We start from the raw sequence: 23,203 nt of genomic DNA on the forward strand, positions 1-23,203 counted from the left end.
AACCAACAAATGAAATTGAAATTCACCATTTCTGCCAAGAACAGTGAACAAATAACCAACCAGAATTCCTTCAGAAGCTTGTGGATGGTTATCACAAGTTTTTGGTCAAAGTGGAACATTCAACAAAATATTAGATGCACTGTTTTCTGACTGAAATCAGCACCTCCAAATCCGAGGCCATGGTTCTCGACTGGAAAAAGGTGCTTTGCCCTCTTCAGGTCGGTGGAGTGTCCTTGCCTCAAGTGGAGGAGTTTAAGTATCTCGGGGTCTTGTTCACGAGTGAGGGACAGATGGAGTGTGAGATCGATAGACGGATGGGTGCAGCGTCTGCAGTGATGCGGTCGCTATATCGGACCGTCGTGGTGAAGAGAGAGCTGAGTAGGGGGGCAAAGCTCTCGATTTACCGATCAATCTACGTTCCGATCCTCACCTATGGTCATGAGATTTGGCTCATGACCGAATGAACGAGATTGCGGGTACAAGCGGCCGAGATGAGTTTCCGCCGCAGGGTGGCTGGGCGCTCCCTTAGAGATAGGATGAGGAGCTCGGTCACTCGGGAGGAGCTCAGAGTCGAGCTGCTGCTCCTCCACGTCGAAAGGAGTCAGTTGAGGTGGCTCGGGCATCTTTTCCGGATGCCCCCTGGACGCCTCGCTGGAGAGGTGTTCTGGGCACGTCCCATTGGGAGGAGGCCCTGGGGAAGACCCAGGACACGCTGGAAGGATTACATCTCTTGGCTGGCTTGGGAACGTCTTGGGGTTCCCCCGGAGGAGCTGGGGGAGGTGTGTGTGGATTGGGAGGTCTGGGCAGCTTTGCTTGAGCTGCTGCCCCCGCGACCCGACTCCGGATAAAGCGGAAGAAAATGGATGGATGGATGTTTTCTGACTATATATAGTCGACAGAAAACCCCAAATAAATTTAGAATTTTAAATTATTTAAAAATATAAATATTTTTTTAAATGAAAAACAATTAAAAAATATTTTTCCTGTTAAAAATGTACTGGACTTGGACTCGTTTTTGTTGTCATTCAGTAAAAACCATCACAGATCCTGTCACAGAACAAAATATCAATGCACTGCATGAATAGATAAACAGAATAAAGCACAGAATATCAGTCCAGTCCAAGGAGTGTGATAGTGATATTTTTTAAACCTATCGATAACTGTCTCTGTATCTGTGTATACATAACTTACAATAAATAAATAAAGGACACAGGATATTGCACATATGAAAATGCTACAAGGATAAAGTTGCTACAGTGTATTCTATATTGCACAGTTCTTTCTATCGATTTATATTTAACTGTCTTCTGGCGGTTGGGTAAAAGCTGTCCCTGAATCTGTGTGTTCTACACTTCAGGCTACAGTACCATCTACCTGAGGGCAGGAGGGAAAACACATTGTTAAAGGGATGTGAAGTGTTCCTGATTATCCTTCTTGCCCTTGACAAACAGCGCTGTTCTGCCAGTTCACCAGTGGTTGGTAGCCTGGCCCTAACTTCTCTGTTGCCCTCATGACTGCATGACTCTGGTCTCATCCCCATAAAGTAATGAAGTGAAAGCCCAGTATTGTCACAACATTCATGTTCATGGTGAGTGTATGTAAACTGTCAACACAGTTGTATAGAAGGGCACTCAGTGAAGTGCAATCCTACAGCTGCCTGCCCTTTAAAACTCTTTTAAAAATACAATTTTCATCATCTGATAAAAAATAGATTCAAATTTCAACAAATCTATTAAACTGTGTCTCTATTAAAATGTGTCTCCACCCATTTTATACAATTTTTCCTGTTTATTTTTTGTGAAAACTTTGGGAAACAGAACACACATAATACAATAAAATAAATTACACAAATATAATCAGAAAAAATACGGATATAAAACCAACATCATTCTACAGCCAACATGCTGCTGCCTTACAGCATAAGGCAACATAATATTTTGTGTTCTTGAATGACTAATTTCTTTTTTTTTCTTTCATAATGTTGCACAATACTGGTTTTGCTATTTTGAACTGAGATACACGCACTGTATTTGTATTATTTATATGTACTGTTCTACATTATTTCGAGGTATTTTTACAGGATGAAATGATAACCGACCATTCAATGACTGTGTGAGTTCTGAGTATGAAACATCATCAAATGCTCATTTTCTGTCCTGGTTTTGCTCTGCCAGTCTTCTGCATCACTTCCTGCCGTTCTCAGACTGTTGTGCCTTCAGCCTGTGTAAAACAATTGTATTCAGGTCAGGTGACTGATTAGGCTGAGTGTTGTATTGCTTTTGCAGAACGCTTCAGGTTACCTTTCCATCTGCACTATGAATGCCTTCAAAGCCTTTATACGAATGAGCAGATAATACTGAGCTAAATGCATCAGAATTCATCCTGCTGCTTTTTCACTAGTAAATTTACAAATGTGGGGGACCGACTCCGTTATTACCATGACTAAACAGCAAAGGAATTGGGACAGCATTCAGAGGTTTCGCCTCGTTGTTGTGCATATAGGCATTTAGTGAATGTATATATTAAAAGTGAAGTGGCCTCTGTGTATGTGTGTGTAACTTCGATCATGGAGAAACTGGGGAGAGCTCACATTTGCCATTTGGTGTGCTTATGTATTTTAGGTCAAGGATGAACGCTGCAAAAACGGAAAGTTGATAGGACTAATATTTTTTTGAGAAATTATGGATATTGAACAAGGAACATTAACCCTCTGGGGTCTGAGGGCATTTTTTGGACAGTTCATTCGCCTGGCATAAATGTTTTATTATTGCTGTTAACAGCTCTCCCTGCATCCCACAATCAAGTTTTATGTCTCTTTTTTTCAGGACAACCTGTGCTTTCAGAATATATATATATGGTTTTGTTGTGTTTTATAAGTGTAATAAAGGTTTACAATAAAAAATAGGCAAGGAAAAAATAAAGCGAAAAATAATTTTCCACACACATTTATTCAAACACACAGCAAAGTATAATAAACAACTGTTTTGACACTTTATAAAGGTAATTTGAGGTCTCGTGTGAAAGACTGTACAACAAAAAGGTTCAAACAATAAACACAAATGCACATTTTGAACAATATATACAAAATGGTCTATGCGTTTTGTTGTCTATTGATATGGTAAACAGTGCTTTACGCAGAGAAAGCAACAGCGTTATCCAGTAACTTTCACATGCAAACTAGTGGAGCAATCCTGATAGTTACACACTCTTTGTTTGAGCACGTGACATTGTCATCAGAGGCTCTCCGTCTGCTTCTGCTTTCACTGATCGCTGTGCGTAATGGCGCAGGGCACACTGAGTATGTACTAATAGTATGTACTCATTGGAGCACCCAGGGGGCTATTCAAACAGGCCAACTGGTAGCATATCACTCCTGAAAATGATCTTTGGCTTTTCACGTGAGGTAAATCTGCCCTACGATTGGATTATGTAAAACCATGTGACGGTGAAACAATTCCGACTGGACACTCACAATGCGCACGTCATCATACAGCTTCTATGAGGAGTACAAAGATGGCCAATGGCTGGCTCGAAAGTCTGCAGAGTTAACTTTTCAGCAATAAAAGTAAGTTTCTATCTCATATCATTAAAAAGTTATTTATAATTTAGTAAAGCTTGGTCTTAGCCGTCGTATACAATGGCGTCGTCCCCAGAGGGTTAATATCACCATTATTCAGTCCCTGGTAACCAGAGAAGCTCTGAACAAAGCCAGTTGTAAAACGACATCAACTAAATGTGCCAAATAATAAATACAATTATTCACAAAATATTCTCACTTTAATTTCCTGCACTAACTTTCAATTAAAATCATTATAGAAATGTTGGAATGTTCCATTACGTATGTCCAAATATCCTCAGACCACTTACTGTTACAAATTGGATTTCACCTGACTGCTTTACATACAGTCATGTTGCCCAAATGCCATCATTTGCATGCAGTCTAAACTGATAAAAACCAAGTGCTTCATATTTGTCTGGGACAAACCTCGGCACCATGGAACGTCATTGCTTATCACGCTGACACAAACACATTCATCACAAAGTTTTTATATAATACATGTTGCCTGAACAAACAACGCAATCATGTCACCCGCTTACCACGTCGACGCACCAGTATTTTGCAGCCAATCACATAGCTCCACTGATATTTTATTTGGCGACTGCGCCACTGATTTTAACCACCTGCCTGCTAAACTGAAAGCCACTGTAAAAAACCTTGGGGTCACCTTGACAGTGGCTTCAGATTTGATAAGCAGATTGATAGTGTGGTCAGGACCAGCTTTTATCAGTTGCATCTCTTGGCAAAGGTTAAACCTTTTTTAAACCGTGCAGACCTGGAGAAAACCATTCACGCTTTTAATCAGCTCGAGGATCGATTATTGCAATGCACTTTATGTTGGGATTTCCCAGTCGTCTTTCAAACGGCTTCAATTGGTTCAAAATGCAGCTGCATGTTTTTTAACAAACACTTCCCATTGCCAACATATCACTCCAGTTCTTTATTCTCTTCATTGGCTCCCTGTTTCTTTTACAATTGATTTAAAAATTTTGCTCTTTGTTTTTAAAGCTCTTAACGGTCTTGGCCCTTCTTACCTTTCTGAACTGTTGTGTATTTGTAACACTACCAGGGCCTTAAGGTCTACAGACCAGCTTTTACTGGAAGTCTCAAGAACCAGGTATATAAGCACTGGGGTGATCGAGCTTATTCTGTTGCTGGGCCTAGACTCTGGAACAAACTTCCCCCTGACATGCGAACCATGACAGATTTTGATCTTTTTAAAGCTCGACTCAAAACTTGTTTGTTCAGACTGGCTTTTGATACTTATTAAGCAGTGATGGTGTATTTATTTATTTATTTTTTTGCACTTTATTTTTTGAATGTTAAGTGTATATGCACACTGTCTTTTCCTTGTTTGATTTTAATGGAAAGCACTTTGTGCACCTTGTGTGTTGTAAAAGGGCTCTATAAATAAAATTTGATTGATCGATTGATTGATACACACGGCAGGGAAAAGACTGCCCACCTGGGGGCAGATCCAGAGTAGGAATAAATGTCGGGGCTCTTATTTGCTGCGGTGCATGTGGCATTTTGCTTCAAGACCCCAGCGCTGTTTTAGTGACTCTGTTCATCAGTGTAGACATCTCTTAATACAGCATCTGGTTTTTAAGTCTGTCTCCTGTCAATTATTGAGAGGGTTAAAATGACACCTTCACAGAGTTAACTTAAATTTGTAGAGTTGAACTGACATTGATAGAATCAACACTGAGAAACAAATCCAACACTGTAAGGTTCAATACAGAGTAGATTAAAGTAACACTTTGAGAGTTAACAACAAATGACTGAGATTTTAACACTAGTTTTCTCTGTGAAATCTTCCATGACTTGTCTCCTGTACCAGGTTTATGAATCTGTTACTTTTTCAGGTTTGTCAGAGACCAGAGGCTCAGTACACATTTATCAGGGCCAAGGAATCAAATGGTGCTAGTTCCAAAAATGTATGTGGGAAAAGTCACATTTATGATCAGCCATGTTGGATTTTCAAGTGACTTTGCTTCAGCGATCCAGATCCAGGCTTGAAATGATCTTCCTGGACTTGGCTATCATAAGTCTGCCTGTATGCAGTGAAAGTGTAGAGGCATTCATTTTGCTTGCCTTGGCTTTTGAGATGGAGTGATGACACGGAAGACCTTATGGAGTCATGAGGCCAGTGGACAAAGGTATTTGGCGATGTCAGTATTGCTGCAGGAGAATGAAGGTCCAACTCTTTAGGGTCCTGGTACTCCTAGTCTGACTGTATGGTTGTGAGACGTGAACATTAACCATTTAGCTAAAGTGATGACTGGATGTCTTTGGTAGTAGGCCTCTGCAGAGGATTCTTGGGTACCAACTGGAAAGAAATGGTTTGGGAGACTCAGATGAGGAGTATCACCATCATTGTGAGGGAACATGAGCTACAGCGTAATGGCCATGTGGCACATTTTTCTGGGCCTGGAGAGCGTGACTTCAAATGTATTTACAATCAGATGGATGCTTCATATTTTACAAATTTTTATTAACATACGGTGAGGTGAAATCTGCCTTATGCAGGAATAAAACATCACTGCCTTTTCTCCTTGACGCCGATTTTTTAAGGACATACCTTAAAATGATTGTTTTAACTGCTCTGCAACATCTGTGCAATCAGAGCATTCGCCAGATTTCACATGTATTTTCATGAACTCATTCTCAGCACCATTCTGCAATTTGAGGCCGCAAATGGCCTGATTAACATGATGATTAGTCATTAGTATGCTAATCATAAGACATTTTGCATATTTTATTCATATTGTCAGACTGTTTTTTTCTCCTGCTTAAAGTATGTACACATTCCGTTAGATGTTTTTTTGTGATTGTCTTGCTGATAGTGTGTCTTAGCAGCATGTCAGCATTTATCGATACACAAGTTTAAATATTACAGATTGAATATGACAGAGAATATAAATCACTCCGTTTCCTCTCCCTGATATTCTAATATTGGATTTGTAGTGTCCCTGTCAAATTTTAACTTGGTTCATCTTTTAAGGAGGGCAATCTTCACGCCTCTCACACTTACAGTGACAATGAAGCTGTGTAACTGACAAAAGCTGCACTATGCACAATTTGTCCACTGATAGCCACATAAGGCTATAACTCATACAGTGCATCTGGAAAGTATTTACAGCGCTTCACTTTTTCCACATTTTGTTATGTTACAGCCTTATTCCTAAACGGAATAAAGGAAACGCACACAGCCATCTAAATATAAGGTCCCACAGTTGACAGTGCATGTTAGAGCACAAACCAAGCATGAAGTCAAAGGAATTGTCTGTAGACCTCCGAGACAGGATTGTCTTGAGGCACAAATCTGGTGAAGGGTACAGAAACATTTCTGCTGCTTTGAAGATCACAATGAGCACAGTGTAGGACCTTATATGTAGACAGGTGTGTGCCTTTCCAACTGAATTTACCCCAGGTGGACTCCAAATAAGCTGTAGAAACATCTCAAGGATGATCAGTGGAAACAGGATGCACCTGAGCTTTGAGATTTTGAACTTCATGACAAAGGCTGTGAATACTTATGTACGTGTGATTTCTTCATTTTTAATAAATTTAAAAAAATTTTCATATAGTCAATTATGGGCTATTGTGTGGAGAATTTTGATGGAAAAAAAAATTATTTAATCCATTTTGGAATAAGGCTGTAACATAAAAAATGTGGAAAAAGTGAAGTGCTGTGAATAGTTTCGGGATGCACTGTATGTGTGCCAAGTTTGTGGCAACACATTCAAGAAGACTTGAGGCTGTTATTGCTGCCAAAAGGTGCATCAACAAATAATTGAGCAAAGGGTGTGAATACTTATGTACTCGTGATTTCTTAGGTTTTTTTTATTTGTAATGACTTTACAAAAATAAAAAACAACTTTTTTCACATTGTCATTATGGGGTGTTGTGAGTAGAATTTTGAGGGGGAAAATTAATAGCCTCCATTTTGGAATAAGGCTGTAACATAAAATGTGGAAAAAGTGAAGCGTTGTGAATACTTTCCGGATGCACTGTGGGTTTTCATAGGTGTCTTGGTGGCTCCCCTCACTTGTCTACTTACTCAGTTTTTGAGAATTGCCTACTCCAGACATATTTACTGTACAGTACCATACTGTTTACATTTCTTAATAATAATTGATTTAAATAAAGTCAAAGCCATATTCAGTGACTCGGACATGTTCTGGTATAGGAGACAGCAGTCTCCTTTGGGGGTGGGTGCTAAAGGGGTAAAATATGACAGATATGATGTAATTTCTCTACTTCCAGGGGACCAACCACAACATTTTCAATGGGTTTTTGGGCAAATTACATGCAAACAAAGTGAAAATGCAAAGAAAAAAGTGACGATGTGGTGGGAAAGTGGACATGTGTTGCTGTTTGTTTATGAGCCGGAGCTCAAACGTGTTGAGACGGTTTTCCAGGTGAGAGAACAGAGCTACTCTGGTTAGCTGTGTAGGCTAACACTTACTGATGCAACGTCTCCCACTCACGTCGTCTTTTCTTCTCCACTGGGACTTCTAAGTAAAAAGGAAAGCTTGAAGTTAATGTATTAACTATTATTATTAACTTCAAGCACTGTTTGTAACATGCACTCTGCCTGATGGTCTCACAGACTGAAAGCTTGTAGCTTCAGTAAAGCTATTTTGCACAGACCTGAAGTGTGCAGATTTTTTTCCTTTTTACTTAGAAGTCTCTACTAAATCCTGCACCTTTTCAACAGATGAGCGGTGACCCTTCACTACTTCTCCACTGGGAACCAAAAAAAAACAAAAAAACAACAACTTTTCACGATTGCTTCGGAAAACAAAACAGTACACCATTTATCCGTGTGAAGTTATGCTGTGTATAGATTAAATGGAAGTCCCTGTAAGTGGTCAAATCCTGTGATATCATGGAGGGTTCAAATGAGACGGCGGCCTCCTATTGTCCAATGAAAGCTGGCTATAGAAGTGATGATTTGTATTGAAATGAAAGTTTATGTTTAGTTTCTCCAACTACTTACAGCGTATGAAATTGGAGAGACAATATACAAAAATATTTGTATTTCCTAAATGGATAATGTGATATTTTTGCTAAATCTCTTTAAATAAGGCCATTATTATTATTGGGTGCATGCTTTACTTCTTGGTGCTTTTTAGGACACCTGATTAGCTTGCTGAAAAGATATATATATAATACAGTTGTTTACACTCCTCTTTATGTAATATATGATCATTTATTATTTTAGTCCAGTTTGGACATCAGCCATATGTTCTGTGAAATATCATATTTCACAGAACATATGTGAAGAAGTACAAAATACAAAAACATATTTCAAATATGTTTTTGTATTTTGTACTTCTTCTGAAGCATTGCTGCTGATTTGTTGTGCTATTCACATTTATTGCTTTATGGCCTTTTTTTTTTTGAAATTATTGAACTACTTTATTTGGATATTGGTAGGATTTGAATCTTTGATCAGCATTTTATTTTGTGATTTTAGAGTGCATTAATTGATTGATCTTATTTTAAGTATATCTGCACTTGATATTTTAATTTGAAATGTCAGGTTTACTGGTACAGCAGGGCTGGACACAAATGTAGGATTCAGATGATGATAAAATGGGGTTTAATAAATGTTCAGGCAGAGTTCAGTACACAGGTAGGCAGGTCAAGATAAATAACAGGATCCAAAGCATTATGCAGAGACAAAGTAAAAAAACAAAAAAACAGCAAACAAGTTAAAAAAAAAACACAGCTCAACTAGGAAAAATACTCAAATGTGACTCAAGGCTCAACAATTGCACAAACCACACAGGGTGAAAGGTGTGACTTAAATAGAGAGAGTGATTAGGAGGAAATGCAAGACAGGTGTGTGTGGAAAGATCTGGAAAGGGGCGTGGCAAGCAGGAGAGAGGGCAGGGAGGGAGAGGCCTATCCCCAATTAGACATTAGACAGCATTAGACAGCAAACAAGAAAAGTCCCTCCACCAAAACCCCAATCAAACATGACAGTGACAGAAAACCAGCAGAGACAAAATAAAGTAAAAACAAAAACACACTCCCCCAGAGACCACAATCCTGACATGAACAGGTCGGAGGGTTTTGTTTTGTTGTATATAGATGTTTTATGTTGAGTACTTTATTAATTTTTCTAGGTAATAGTAATAACAACACTTGGAAAACAAAACAAATGCTATCAAAAATTATGTAAATAAACCCAGCTACACTTCGTCTTAGCGAAGGCCTCATTTTAACAGTAAAGCTGCCTTCAGCACAGAGTTAGTGTCAGCAGCCGTTTTCTCTGTCTCATCTTTGTTTTCACCTTGTCTACATTTGTCTCTCGGCTTGGCAATGATGAAAAGTACTGCTGTTTCCCACCTGTGTCTCGACACGTTCCTGCTGAGACAAATGCATAAGCCAGTAAGTGATCGCTCCATATTTTATGCTGTGGTTTCCCCCCTTTAGGGCCCATTGATCTGATTGACTTCACACTTGGATCTGCTGCTCAGATACGCCCGAACCATTATCTTAAGGAACCTTCAAAACAAAGGTGAAACCACTTCCTGGCGCTGTGCTCCTTTATTTGTCTGTGCTTCTTTTTCTGTAGCATTTGTTTAGGATGACCTAAATTGCTGTGAAGTGAGCGCCTCAGCAGCTCTGTCTCGTCTCTCTTTTCCTCCTTGCATGCCTCCCTCCCTTTCCTCCACTATCTCTCTCTCTCTCTCTCTCTCTCTCTCTCTCTCTCTCTCTCACACACACACACACACACACACACACACACACACACACACACACACACACACACACACACACACACACACGATAATACAAATTATTAACAGGCAAAACAAGCTGAGAGGACAGTTTCTGATAACAGACGGCTTTTGTTTTGCCAGATATTACTTACACGTCTAAGTATTGTGGGATGCAAGAACCAGTGAGGGAATATTGAGTGAATCATCCACTGAATTTGTGCAGAAAGCTCATCTTTTTTTTTAAACTCTGACTTTACCTTCCTGAAGAAATCAACTATGCAAAGATGTTAAATCCCACAGCTGCAAAAGACTAATAGAGGGAAAAGCGTTTAGTCTCCTGATACAGCATTTGATGCTCATCCAAAGAGACGCACAGTTTCCATAAATCCATGGAATAAAAGACAGGAACGATTTCGGAGACATGCAGCCTGGTTGCAGGTTTAACATCTAGGACAGGTAGCCGTGTTGATCTGTTGACAGCCCTGTGTGACAGCCAGCACACGCTGTAGATTTACTAAACATATGACCTCGGGATAACCAGTATGGGGGCACTAAATCGCTTCAAATTTTGTACGTGTTGCTAGGCAACAGCATAATCGCTCTCTCTCTCTTTCGTTTATTGCTGTCTGCTGGGATTTCAGTGCTGCTATCATTGAAAATTGTTAATTAACTTATACAAAAAGTCCATTAATGGTGCAGATTAGGTGTTGGAGGGTTAAAAAGCACATCTAGACTGTGTCGAAACATACGGCTGCATAAACATGAATCTCAAAGATTACAATCTCTTGAAATTAATTCTGGTAGAACCATGTGTCCAGCTGTATTACTGCACATACAGCTTGAATAACTGCTGTAAAGAAGAATGTAATATTAATTAAAATAATAATAATAATAATAATAATAATAATAATAATAATAATAATAATAATATGAGGCAAAATATAGTGGCCTAAAAAGATATGGAAAAACTTGATTCTTCATATAATATTTAATTTTTTCTTATCATGCCAACATTGGGGGTGGGGGTGGGGGTGGGGGGCAGGCAGACACATTCATCTTTCTGAAATTATGTCTTTTAAACTCATGGTGAAAAGCAAATCTTTACAATATGATACAACGTAAGTAAAAATATCAGATCACAAATAATGGAATGTACAGGGTCACCCCCCAAAAAAACCAAAACAACAACAACAAAAACCCCAGAACCCATAAAAATTGTAATAAATCCTACAAAGAGAAGATTGTCTTCCCTAACATGTCTTGGTTGTCAAGGAAAAGACATTTTGCCTGGAGGCCCCTTTCGCCAAACAAATCATATCATTTGGAGCATAATTTTGAAAGAACATAACTTTTATGCAAAGTAGGGATGGGTATTGATAAGATTTTATCGATATTGATACCATTATCAATTCCGCTTATTGATCAGATTCTTTATCGATTCCCTTATCAATACCTCTTATTAATTTTCTGTGTACTAAAAGTAGGCTTTACAGGTTTTCTATGTCAACAACATTTTACTGAGTCTTAAAGTAAATAAATATGAAATTGGTCATCGGATCCTTAAACTTTGGACATAATAAACTCTACATGGTGGATCCTTGATCTCTGGACATAAATAGGAATAAACAAAATCTGTAGTTTTTGTCAAAAGCATTTCCTTTCAGACATTATTGGCATGAATGTCTTTCCATACATCTGAGCTGAGCTCTTGCAGCTGCTGTGCTGCACGTCTGGATGTAATTCATAAAGAATACAGGACGTCTCATTTTGGGAGGAAAAAAAAAACGTTTTAGTCTATTGTAGTTTATTGTCTGTATTACAGCATTTGGAAAGAGGCATTTCATTTTGAAGTTATTAATTCCGACCGGACTCTGTCTCAGCAGAGAGCGGCGCAGCATTTGGAGCTGTGCCAACGGAATGGAGGATGATTCTCGCTTCTTGACTGCAACAAGACAAGAGTCCCAGTTAGTGACTTTAATCCACACAAAAGTGACTCACGATTAACATATTTTAATGGCTTTGAGAGGGGTTAAGAAGCGGACTTGCTGCTTCTGAAGAGCAGCGAACCAATGAGCCAGAGGATGGAAGTTTTGCTTCACTGATTCATGCTTCAAAGTGGAGTCGCACTACAGAAATGGTTGATTACAGAACCACTGCAGGGTCTGTAATCAATGTGGAGAAATGATCATTTTCCTGACAAACACCCTCAAAAACAACGGCCGCTCTGAAGGACCAATAAGAGAATCATTAAGCGAAAAGACTATTGATAACGGTGGATTGAATCATTTCTTAACGTTACCCGAAAAGAACCGGTTCTCGATAACCAACCCTACAAAGCGACTAAGATAACTGAAACATTGGGGAATGATCACACACAGACTGATTTTTAAGTCCAGCAAATTTCAAGACATTTTCTGATCCTTTGTAGGGTTTATTCCAGTTTTTATAGATTCTTTTTTTGGGGGAAACTTTGTGTCAGTGTGGGCACCATTTAGTATGAGACAACTAGATTGTCACTTTTGCAGCCTGGTGGGGGATGATACATTAACATTTACAAGCAACTGAATACGTTTGGAACTTCATTTATATTATTTAGCATGTAAAAAGAAATTTAATATGAGAAAATACATCAAAGTTAGACTCAATTCTCCCCAATATGGATACCTGTAGTAACATATTCACGATTTGTTGTCATCTTTACAAAGAAGTCCTAATTATTTTATTACAGTAGCTTGGATGGAAATGTCTTAGATGACTGTTTTGTTATTTGTAGTCTTACGTCAGTGACGTATCGATTATTGCAGACGTCTTTGCAAAAAATGTAATGCTTGCAAATTCACTGACATACAAAGAATGCATACAAAAATCAATGACGACTTAAATATCATAATTCAACAGTATTTGTAATATATGAGATATACTTTATTGATCTCACAGTGGAGAAATTACATTTACACTCCAGTTACCTCAGACAGCAATTAGTCCACAATTATTACTTGTTTACCGTAATAATGGCACACATCAGAATTAAAGGCAGCATATACGAGGTCTGTTAGAAAAGTATCGGACCTTTTTATTTTTTTCAAAAACCTGATGGATTTGAATCACGTGTGCTTGCATGACCAAACCTCGAACCTTCGTGCGCATGCGTGAACTTTTTCACGCCTGTCGATTGCATCATTTTCTGGTAAGCAGCCTTTGTGTGAGGTGTGTGTCGTGCGCTCTGCGTTTTTTTCATTCCAAGGAAAAAGACGGAACGACTGGAGCAGTGCGGCATCAAATTTTGCCAGAAACTGGGCGACAGCCAGGTGGAAACCATTCGGATTATTCAGACGGCTTTTGGTGATGATGCTATGGGCATCACACAGATTAAGGAGTGGTACAATCGGTTTAAAGACGTCCGCACAACGGTGGAGAGCGAGCCACACTCTGGTCAACCATCAACATGCTGAAATGACCAGATCATTTCCAAAGTGAACGCTGTGGTGATGCGGGACCATCGTGTGACTATCCGAAAATTGCGGAAGAGGTGGACATCAGCACTTTTTCGGTACATTCCACTGTGAAAGAAGATTTTGGCATGAAAAGAGTGGCGGTGAAATTCTTTCCTGAAGCTTCTGACGGCGGAGCAGAAGCACCTCCGTGTTGAAGTCTCACAGGACAAGCTGTGACATGCCCACCTCTTCCACAATTTCTCGGATAGTCACATGACTGAAAAGTCACCGAAAGCCGTCTGAATCATCCGAATGGTTTCCACCTGGCTGTCGCCCAGTTTCTGGCAAAATTTGATGTGGCGCTGCTCCAGGCGTTCCGTCTTTTTCCTTGGAATGAAAAAATGCCGAGCGCACGACACACGTCCCACACAAAGGCTGCTTACCAGAAAATGATGCAATCGACAGGCATGGAAAAGTTCACGCATGCGCACGAAGGTTCAAGGTTTGCTCATGCAAGCACACGTGATTCAAATCCATCAGGTTTTTGAAAAAAATAAATAGGTCCGATACTTTTCTAACAGGCCTCGTACACATATGACATTGTTTATGTGCACTAAATTTGAAGAAGTCCGTTATCCGAATTGAGGCAAGTGGGTGAAGGTCGCGCAGCAACCCTGAGTTGCGCCACTGTCAGCTTGAGGGATGGGGGGGTGGGGGGTGGAGGGGACCAGCTGCAGCTAAAACCACCCTGCCCCTGCAGAAGGGAAGGGATGACATGAGCAGAAGCCGGAGTGGGGGTGTGTGATGGGGGGTAGGAGGGTGGGGAGAGGGAGTGGAGCATGCTTCAGTCCTATGAAAAAAAGTTTATTGTCTTTGTGGGTTGAGATAAGAAGGAGCCAAATAATCACCAAGGCCTGAAGACAGTTGGGCAATTTGTCCTTCAGGCTGATAAGCCTGCCGTGTTGTGGTTTGAGCAGTGAAAAACACTTTTTACAGCTTCACTTGAACAACCAAATCCCAATTATGAATTAAGAATATTCCCGGCCTCCGAAATCTTCAACTTCATCTGCAAGGCACGCATCTTCTCCAAGATGTCATCCAACTTGCGTCTAATTTCAAGAGTCATCGCAGTCTGAGAATCCACCTCATTAATCATGATGGACAAGCGAGGGGCCGTGGTTCTTGATGCCGCCGTCTTTCCAATTTTCCGATAGATCAGGGCAGCACATAAGCCCTGCTACCATAAGACCAAATATGAATAAATCCTTGACATCCTCAACGGAGAAAGGCACCAAGCATGCAATACGCCAAGACCCCCAGGAGTTGAGACCATAGCCAGCAGGATGCGTTCCATCTGGGCAGGTAGGCTCCCCCGGTCCTGACTTTCTTGTAGAAAAGATTGTTGGGGAAAGGGTAGTGACACGAACCCACAACAGGGGGCGTAAATGAATGGTCAATAGATGAGCCAAAAGGTAACAATTTAATGTTGTGTATGTGCACAACGAATATACAGACAATCTCAGAATCTGATAGCAGTCAATACACAAAGGTGACGTGTGGGCAGGCTCGAGGATAGAAGACGTCCGTCCTGAGAAGAGCCGGAACCACACGATTTCCACCGCCACCGAACCTGGTGAATACTGGAGCCACCAAGTCCCGAATTCCCAGGTGATCACCGTCCCCGACTGTCGGATCTGGTACTGCTGGCGAGGAGCACAAACAGTGAGATGTGGGTGTGTGCACACCCAGTAACAAAAACAGTCAGAAGGTGGAAAGTCACCTCCACCCCTAATCACACACTCGTGCAGCTCCTGTTAACCACTTATCTGGTTGGGGTGTGAAGCGAAGCCGTTGCTGATCACACCAAACTCCAATCCCACAGATAAGGCAAACACCACAGGAAAACGGCTGCAAAGAAGTTCAGACTATTAGTCAGCGTTAAATACAGCAGAGAATATTACCTTCACAGGTAGATGATATCTCTGCAATGAGGCGGAGATGACGTCCGGGTTTTATGGAGCAGTAAGATGAAGTGTAGATGGGTGACAGCTGTCACTCATTATCTCATGACAGCTGTCACCCCCGGCTGTGTCCGTGGCGGGAGCACCCTCTCGTGCCTGAAGCCCGCACTTCAGGCAGGGCGCCCTCTGGTGGTGGGCCAGCAGTACCTCCTCTTCTGGCGACCCACACAACAAAGATGGTGTCAATAGCATTCAGAGACCAGCTGATCAATTCCATGGTTAATCCAATAGTAGTCCAATAGATCCAGTATCCAATATAATTTGAGGAATTCACAGTCTGGTGATGTAGGGACTTGAAGGTTAAAGCAGAGAGCAGAGATAAGGGAGAGTGGAGGAGATGCAACCGCCCTCGTCGGAGTCCCAAGCTGAATGAATATATTATTACAATATTTTAATATAATGTGCTTCTTCTCCTTTCGGCTGCTCCTGTTAGGGGTCGCTGCAGCAACTCAATCGTTTCAATCTCACCCTGTCCTCTGTATCGTCCTCTGTCACACCATCCACCTGCATGTCCTCCTTCAGCATATCCATAAACCTCTTCTTTGGCCTCCCTTCTTCTCCTCCTGCCTGGAGGTTCCATCCTCAGCATCCTTCTCCCTATATACTCTGGGTCCCTCCTGTGCACGTCCAAACCATCTCAATCTTCTGACTTTGTCTCCAAACCATCCCACCTGAGTTGTCCCTCTGATATAGCTCACTCACTCATCTTCAACTGCTTATCCGTGATTGGGTCACTGGGCAACAGCTCCAGCAGGGGACCCCAGACTTCCCTTTTCTGCGCCACATTGACCACCTCTGACTGGGATGATCCCAAGGTGTTCCCAGGCCAGTGTGGAGATATAATCTCTGCAGCTAGTCCTGGGTCTTCCCTGGGGTCTCCTCCCAGATGGATGTGTCTGGAACACCTCCCTAGGGAGGCCCCCAGGGGGCATCCTTACCAGATGTCCAAACCACCTCAGCTGACTCCTTTCAATGCGAAGGAGCAGTGGCTGTACTCTGAGCTCCCCATGGATGGGCAAGCTTCTCACCCTATCTCTAAGGGAGACACCAGCCACCCTCCTGAGGAAGCCCATTTTAGCTGCTTGTACCCGCGATCTAGTTCTTTCAGTCATGACCCAACCCTCATGACCGTAGGTAAGAGTAGGAATGAAGATTGACCAGTAGATCGAGAGCTTCGCCTTTCGACTCAGCTCCCTTTTCGTCACAACAGTACGGTAGAGCGAATGAAACACCGCCCCTGCTGTGCTGATTCTCTGGCCAATCTCACACTCCATTGTCCCCTCACTCATGAACAAGACGCCGAGGTACTTGAACTCCTTCACTTGGGGCAAAACCTCATTCCCTACCCCTAGGTAATCTATCGGTTTCCTGCTGAGAACCATGGCCTCAGAGTTAGAGGTGCTGATTCTCATCCCAGCCGCTTCACACTCAGTTGCGAACCGACCCAGTAAGTGTTGGAGGTCACAGGCTGATGAAGCCAACAGGACCACATCATCTGCAAAAAGCAGTGAAAAGACCCTGAGCCCACCAAACTGAAGACCCTCCTCCCCTCAACTACGCCTTAATATCCTGCCCATGAATATCACAAACAGGACTGGTAACAAGACCCAGCCCTGACAGAGGCCAACCCCCACTGGAAACGAGTCCGACTTACTGCAGAGAACCTGATCACAGCACTCACTGTGTGAGTACAGAGATTGGATGGCCCTGAAAAGGGACCCCCTCACTCCATACTCCTGTAGCACCTCCCACAGTGTCTCCCGGGGTACCCAGTCATATGCCTTCTCCAAATCCTCAAAACACATTAGAATGGATGGGCAATACTCCCAGGCACCTTCAGAATCCTTGTGAGAGTGAAGAGCTAGTTGGTTGTTCCACAACCAGGATGGAACCCGCATTGTTCATCTTCAATCTGAGGTTTGACTATCGGCTGAACCCTCCTTTCCAGCACACTAAAGTAGACCAGAGAGGCTGAGTTGTGTGATGCCCCTGTAATTGGCACACACTGTCTGGTCCCCTTTTTTAAATATGGGGGCCATCACCCCAGTTTGCCACTCTTTAGGCACTTTCATACCCCTGCCCTCCAAAGCATATCTCCACATTTCCAGGCTAGACCCAATCTGCTCTCTACTACCACTACATATCACAATGTCATCTGCAAACATCATAGACCTAATCATCTTAAGCTGTCATTCATCATAATGTCCATCACACTACTCAAGAAGGGAAAAAAACAAAACAAAAACAATTTTGATAGGATCTCACTCTTATTTTGCACTTTAGCATCTGTCTGCACTTTTTTTTGCACACTGGTTTTTAATGTCATAATTTTTATAGGGCTTTTTCCATTTTCATAGGAGATAGTACTGAGGTTTTAAACTAATTTTTTATCAATCTTCTAGCCTGCTTTAAGGTATGTTTTTATATCTCAGTTTTAATTTATTGTGTGTGTGATTTTATTGATCTGTCTTTTTGTGTTGTCTGGTTTTCTGCTGTCCAGCTGTTGTAGCACTTTTGCTCAAAGAAAAATTTCTCTGCTAGGACAGTAAAGTATATTTGATTGAACATCGTAACAGTCATGGGAGAGGATGCCATGACTATATCTGTTATGACCTTGAATCAGGCACTGAATTTCTGCAAGTTTCTCAGCCAAAAATTCCACCCTGACCTTGTATTCATATCATTTTGTCTGAGTTGGAGCTTTCAATTCCTCGATTTTTGACATGTCTTGAATGCAGGTCAAACACAGTACTGGCAAAGTAAATTTTCATAGGTAAAATTGATTCTTTAGATGCCTACTTTTGAAGAGGTGGGGATGGAGCAGTTGTCTGCCAGGGTGGTGGCCATCCAAGATACAAGGCTGTTGCATAGTGTGGTGCATACAGCGATGTGTGACACCATCGCATGCTACCTGACTGGAGTCAGGTAGCACCATTGTTGCACCATTGAGTTAAGAGATATCCAGGAAGTTACTCCACAAAGATGTGAATCACTCAACAGAGATCCCATGTAGTCCAAGCTCATCCATCTGCAGGATCCCAGCCACAGTGTAAATGACTCTTGTACGAGTCAAATAAGTTGATTTAGCACTATGATTGAGTTGTAGAGATTATGTGACTCTATTTGGAGTGGGTCCAAATGGTGCAAAAGACATTTGTCATTGTCTCAGGTTTCTGCTCAGCGTCCAACTCTCACAACTATCTAGTGAAGCTGAAAGCACCAGAGCCCTGAAGACTTCTCCTGCAAAGATACTGGAATGAGTAAACACATCTGTCCATTGTCCTAATGACAGGCTTCCCGGTTGTCTCTTGACCCCAAAAGTTAAGGGCCCAGAGACATGAATGTCACTGGCGAGGTAAGTGAAACTTTAGACAACTGCCACATACTTTTGCCACATACAGATACACTTCTGATGGCCGAATCCAGAAAGTCATTAGGCGTGTTTCCGTTACAGATTTGCACAAAATTTAAGTAATATTTTCAGAATGTCAACAAAACTGCAAAATGACAGCCGTTCCATTCATTCATTCATCTTCTACTGCTTAGTCCAATTAAGGGTCGTGGGGGCTGGAGGCTATCCCAGCAGTCATAGAGCACGAGGTGGGGTACACCCAGGACAGGACGCCAGTCTGTCGCAGGGCCACAAACAGACAAACAAACACAGACACACCCCCACACACACCTACAGACAATTTAGACTCCAATCCACCTAACCTGCATGTTTTTGGATGTGGGAGGAAACAGGAGCACCCGGAGGAAACCCACGCACATACGGAGAGAACATGCAAACTCCACACAGAAAGGCCATGGGAATTGAACCCATGACCTTCTCACTGAGAGGCAACAGTGCTAACCACTAAGCCACCGTGCTGCTGATATTACAACCCCAATTCCAATGAAGTTGGGACGTTGTGTAAAATGTAAATAAAAACAGAATACAATGATTTGCAAATCCTCTTCAACCTATATTCGATTGAACACACCACAAAGACAAGATATTTAATGTTCAAACTGACAGACTTTATTGTTTTTGTACAAATATTTGCTCATTTTGAAATGGATGCCTGCAACACGTCTCAAAAAAGCTGGGACAGTGGTATGTTTACCACTGTGTTACATCACCTTTCCTTCTAACAACACTCAATAAGCTTTTGGGAACTGAGGACACTAATTGTTGAAGCTTTGTAGGTGGAATTCTTTCCCATTCTTGCTTGATGTACGACTTCAGTTTTCAACAGTCCGGGGTCTCCATTGTTGTATTTTGCACTTCATAATGCGCCACACATTTTCAATGGGTGACAGGTCTGGACAGCAGGCAGGCCAGTCTAGTACCCGCACTCTTTTACTACGAAGCCACGCTGTTGTAACATGTGCAGAATGTAAGTTGGCATTGTCTTGCTGAAATAAGCAGGGACGTCCCTGACAAAGACATTGCTTGGCTGCATGTGTTGCGCCAAAACCTGGATGTACCTTTCAGCATTGATGGTGCCATCACGATGTGTAAGTTGCCCATGCCTTGGACACTAACACACCTCCATACTATCACAGATGCTGGCTTTTGAACTTTGCGCTGGTAACAATCTGGATGGTCTTTTCCCTGTTTTGTCCGGAGGACATGACATCCATGACTTCCAAAAGCAATTTGAAATGTGGACTCAGAACACAGCATAATCTTCTGATTATATTATGGACTGTAGATGATGGAATCCCTAAATTCCTTGCAATTGAATGTTGAGAAACATTGTTCTTAAACTGTTGGACTATTTTTTCATGCAGTTATTCACAAAGTGGTGATTCTCGCCCCATCTTTGCTTGTGAAGGGCTGAGCCTTTTGGGGATGTTCCATTTATACCCAATCATGACACTCACAATTAGTGTCCTCAGTTCCCAAATGCTTATTGAGTGTTGTTAGAAGGAATGGTGATGTAACACAGTGGTAAACAACAGCTTTTTTGAAATGTGTTGCAGGCATCCATTTCAAAATGAGCAAATATTTGAACAAAAACAATAAAGTTTATCAGTTTGTGCATTAAATATCTTGTCTTTGTGGTGTATTCAATTGAATATATGTTAAAGAGGATTTCCAAATCATTGTATTCTGTTTTTATTTACATTTCACACAACTTCCCAACTTCATTGGAATTGGGGTTGTATGCAAATACTGGGTTTTGTCCTCTTGTGATAACTGTCATTCCAGTAATCATGGTGATGGCTGTGCAAGTCCTGTTACATATAATTTGAAATAAAATGCTTTGATCAAATATTTTTGTGTTTTTACCATTATTGTTGAAGTGGAAAATACCTAATTTTCAAGTCAACTCATTTTCCTGAAATTTTAAAATGATTTTTGTTGTTGTTGTTGTTCATTAAATTTTTACCCAATGCCATCAAATATGGCCATCGGGTATTCCGAAGGCTTTTAGTCCATCCATCCGTATGTGCTCAGCATGAGTCCAGTCCTATTACTGCCAGGGTCTTCAACTTCACAGGGAACATTCTTGGGACACAGACCTTGGACAAGTTCAAAGATGGCTAACCTTGACCTGTTTTAAGAGGTATTTTAAGAGGTTAAAGATTCGCATTCTGTTTCAATCTGTTCAACTTTGTTTTGAGCGGTGGGCGTCACAGCCAAGTAGAGTAGAGAAGCACTATTATAATGTCAGTGGCTGATTTCAACAAAATTGCTTTGTTTGTGTGTTTATATAAATGTTGCACATATATTATGTAAAAGCTAGCGAGAAATAGACACTTCTAAAACTGAAAACGCTGTTTTTGGAACCTGAGAACACATTTGAACTTATTTACAAGACATTTTGCGGACGTTAGCGTGGTGACATCACGGGTTGGTAGCTAGCTGTAAAACTGTTTAATTTGTGTGTAAACATAACCTCTTTTTCATATATTATGTAAAAGCTTGCAAGAAATGAACACTTCTCAAACTGAAAATGTTGTTTTTGTAATGTGATAACACCTCTGGAGTCATTTTCAAGACATTTTCCGCTAGCTCAAAGCTTCCTATGGAGTTAAATTTATCTCATTAAAACCTGCAAATACACAGAGTGTGATCAACAAATATTCCTTGATTTGCACAGCTTCCACTCTTAAAACATAAATATTGCTTATGATTGATTGTTTTATAGGGGGGCTTTATTGAACATGTACAAACTGTACATAAGACAATAGGATCTTAATACTTAATTCAACAGCTGCAAATTATAAAGAACACAATGTTCATACTATGAGGGTATTTTAGCATTGCATTATATTTTTATATGTTCGATAGTAATGTCATCACTTTTGGGTATGTCATTTAGGCAGGACCTTCTCAAAAACACACACATATTTAAGTTTAAAAGGTAAACACAATTCTGCGTTACAGATGAAATTTGAGTGCATATTTGCATTTGCAGTTACTGCACATTAAAAAAATATCATTCAGGAAAAACACTTTCCACTTAAATATGAACATTTCTTACGTTGCTGGGTCTAATACTGCTGTGTAACACAGACTCAATCAGTCATTTCACACTGCTGTGGAAAAGGAGACAGCATTTTGAGCACACACACACACACAAACACACACACACATCTGCATCAGAGGAGGAGTGAAGGGAGTCGAAGGGTCCATCATCAGCATCACCAAATAGGAGTGAGCCACGACATGGAGCTCTTTCAGTGCGAGCAGTGACAGAAACCCCTGCTAATCCCCTCCATTCAACCCTATCACTATGGAAACTGAGTGGATGTGTCACCCTTGCTGCCTAACGTGTACCATGCAGCCATGTCACCGACATGCAGGTTGTGCAGCATAATGCGTCCTGATTGCTGCCTGCCACGTCTCCACACTATGGCTTTATTGGCCGCCATAGTGACGCAGGTTCGTTATTCGGGCAGCGGCGATTGTGTGACAGTTACTTGGGCAATCAAAAGTGGATTTTCTTGTGCTTAGAAATTCAAACTGAGTGAAAGTACAGACTCAAAGAGTCTGAGGTGGAAAGAGCGACACATTTTCATATTCCTGCCACTGCTACCTATTTCATTTCTGTGCTTTTCCTCTGGCGAAACTGCAGCGGAATATTTGTCATGGTTTTAAAAGGTTTATCAGCTTCAAAGCTGAGGGAGCTGGTCGTCCAACCCATCAGTGAGATCACGCAATCCTTCCAGCACTGACAAGAATGGGTTCGAGCATATGGACCAAATTCCCGAGCTAAGCTCCCAATTCAGAGCTTCTGCATAAAGCTCACAGAAGCACATTTGCATTTGCTGTTGACGTCAGTTTTAATCCATCCCAAACTACGTCTTCAACCCCCTCATCATCTTGGAGAAGAGCTTGAGTAATTAGTAATTGCCGTAAATAAAAGAAGAAAATAAGATGGTAGTAATCAGTGGCGTCATCCGCCTGGTCAGCTGTCTTTTACCCTGAGATAAGATGAACTGAGCTGCGACCAG

General features: G+C 41.2%; 1 protein-coding gene across 1 annotated transcript in view; it reads right to left on the minus strand.

Annotated features, from left to right (window-relative positions):
* LOC117512639 (sodium- and chloride-dependent GABA transporter 1-like) overlaps positions 1–22,248 on the minus strand; it is a 36,948-nt gene extending 14,700 nt beyond the window's left edge. Inside the window, exon 1 of the mRNA XM_034172789.1 lies at positions 22,231–22,248. The gene's annotated coding sequence lies outside the window, so the exon portion shown is untranslated. The remainder of the gene's footprint in view (positions 1–22,230) is intronic.
* Between the last annotated feature and the right edge of the window lie 955 nt (positions 22,249–23,203).

Source organism: Thalassophryne amazonica, chromosome 6, assembly GCF_902500255.1.
Source record: "Thalassophryne amazonica chromosome 6, fThaAma1.1, whole genome shotgun sequence".
Lineage (NCBI taxonomy): Eukaryota > Metazoa > Chordata > Actinopteri > Batrachoidiformes > Batrachoididae > Thalassophryne > Thalassophryne amazonica.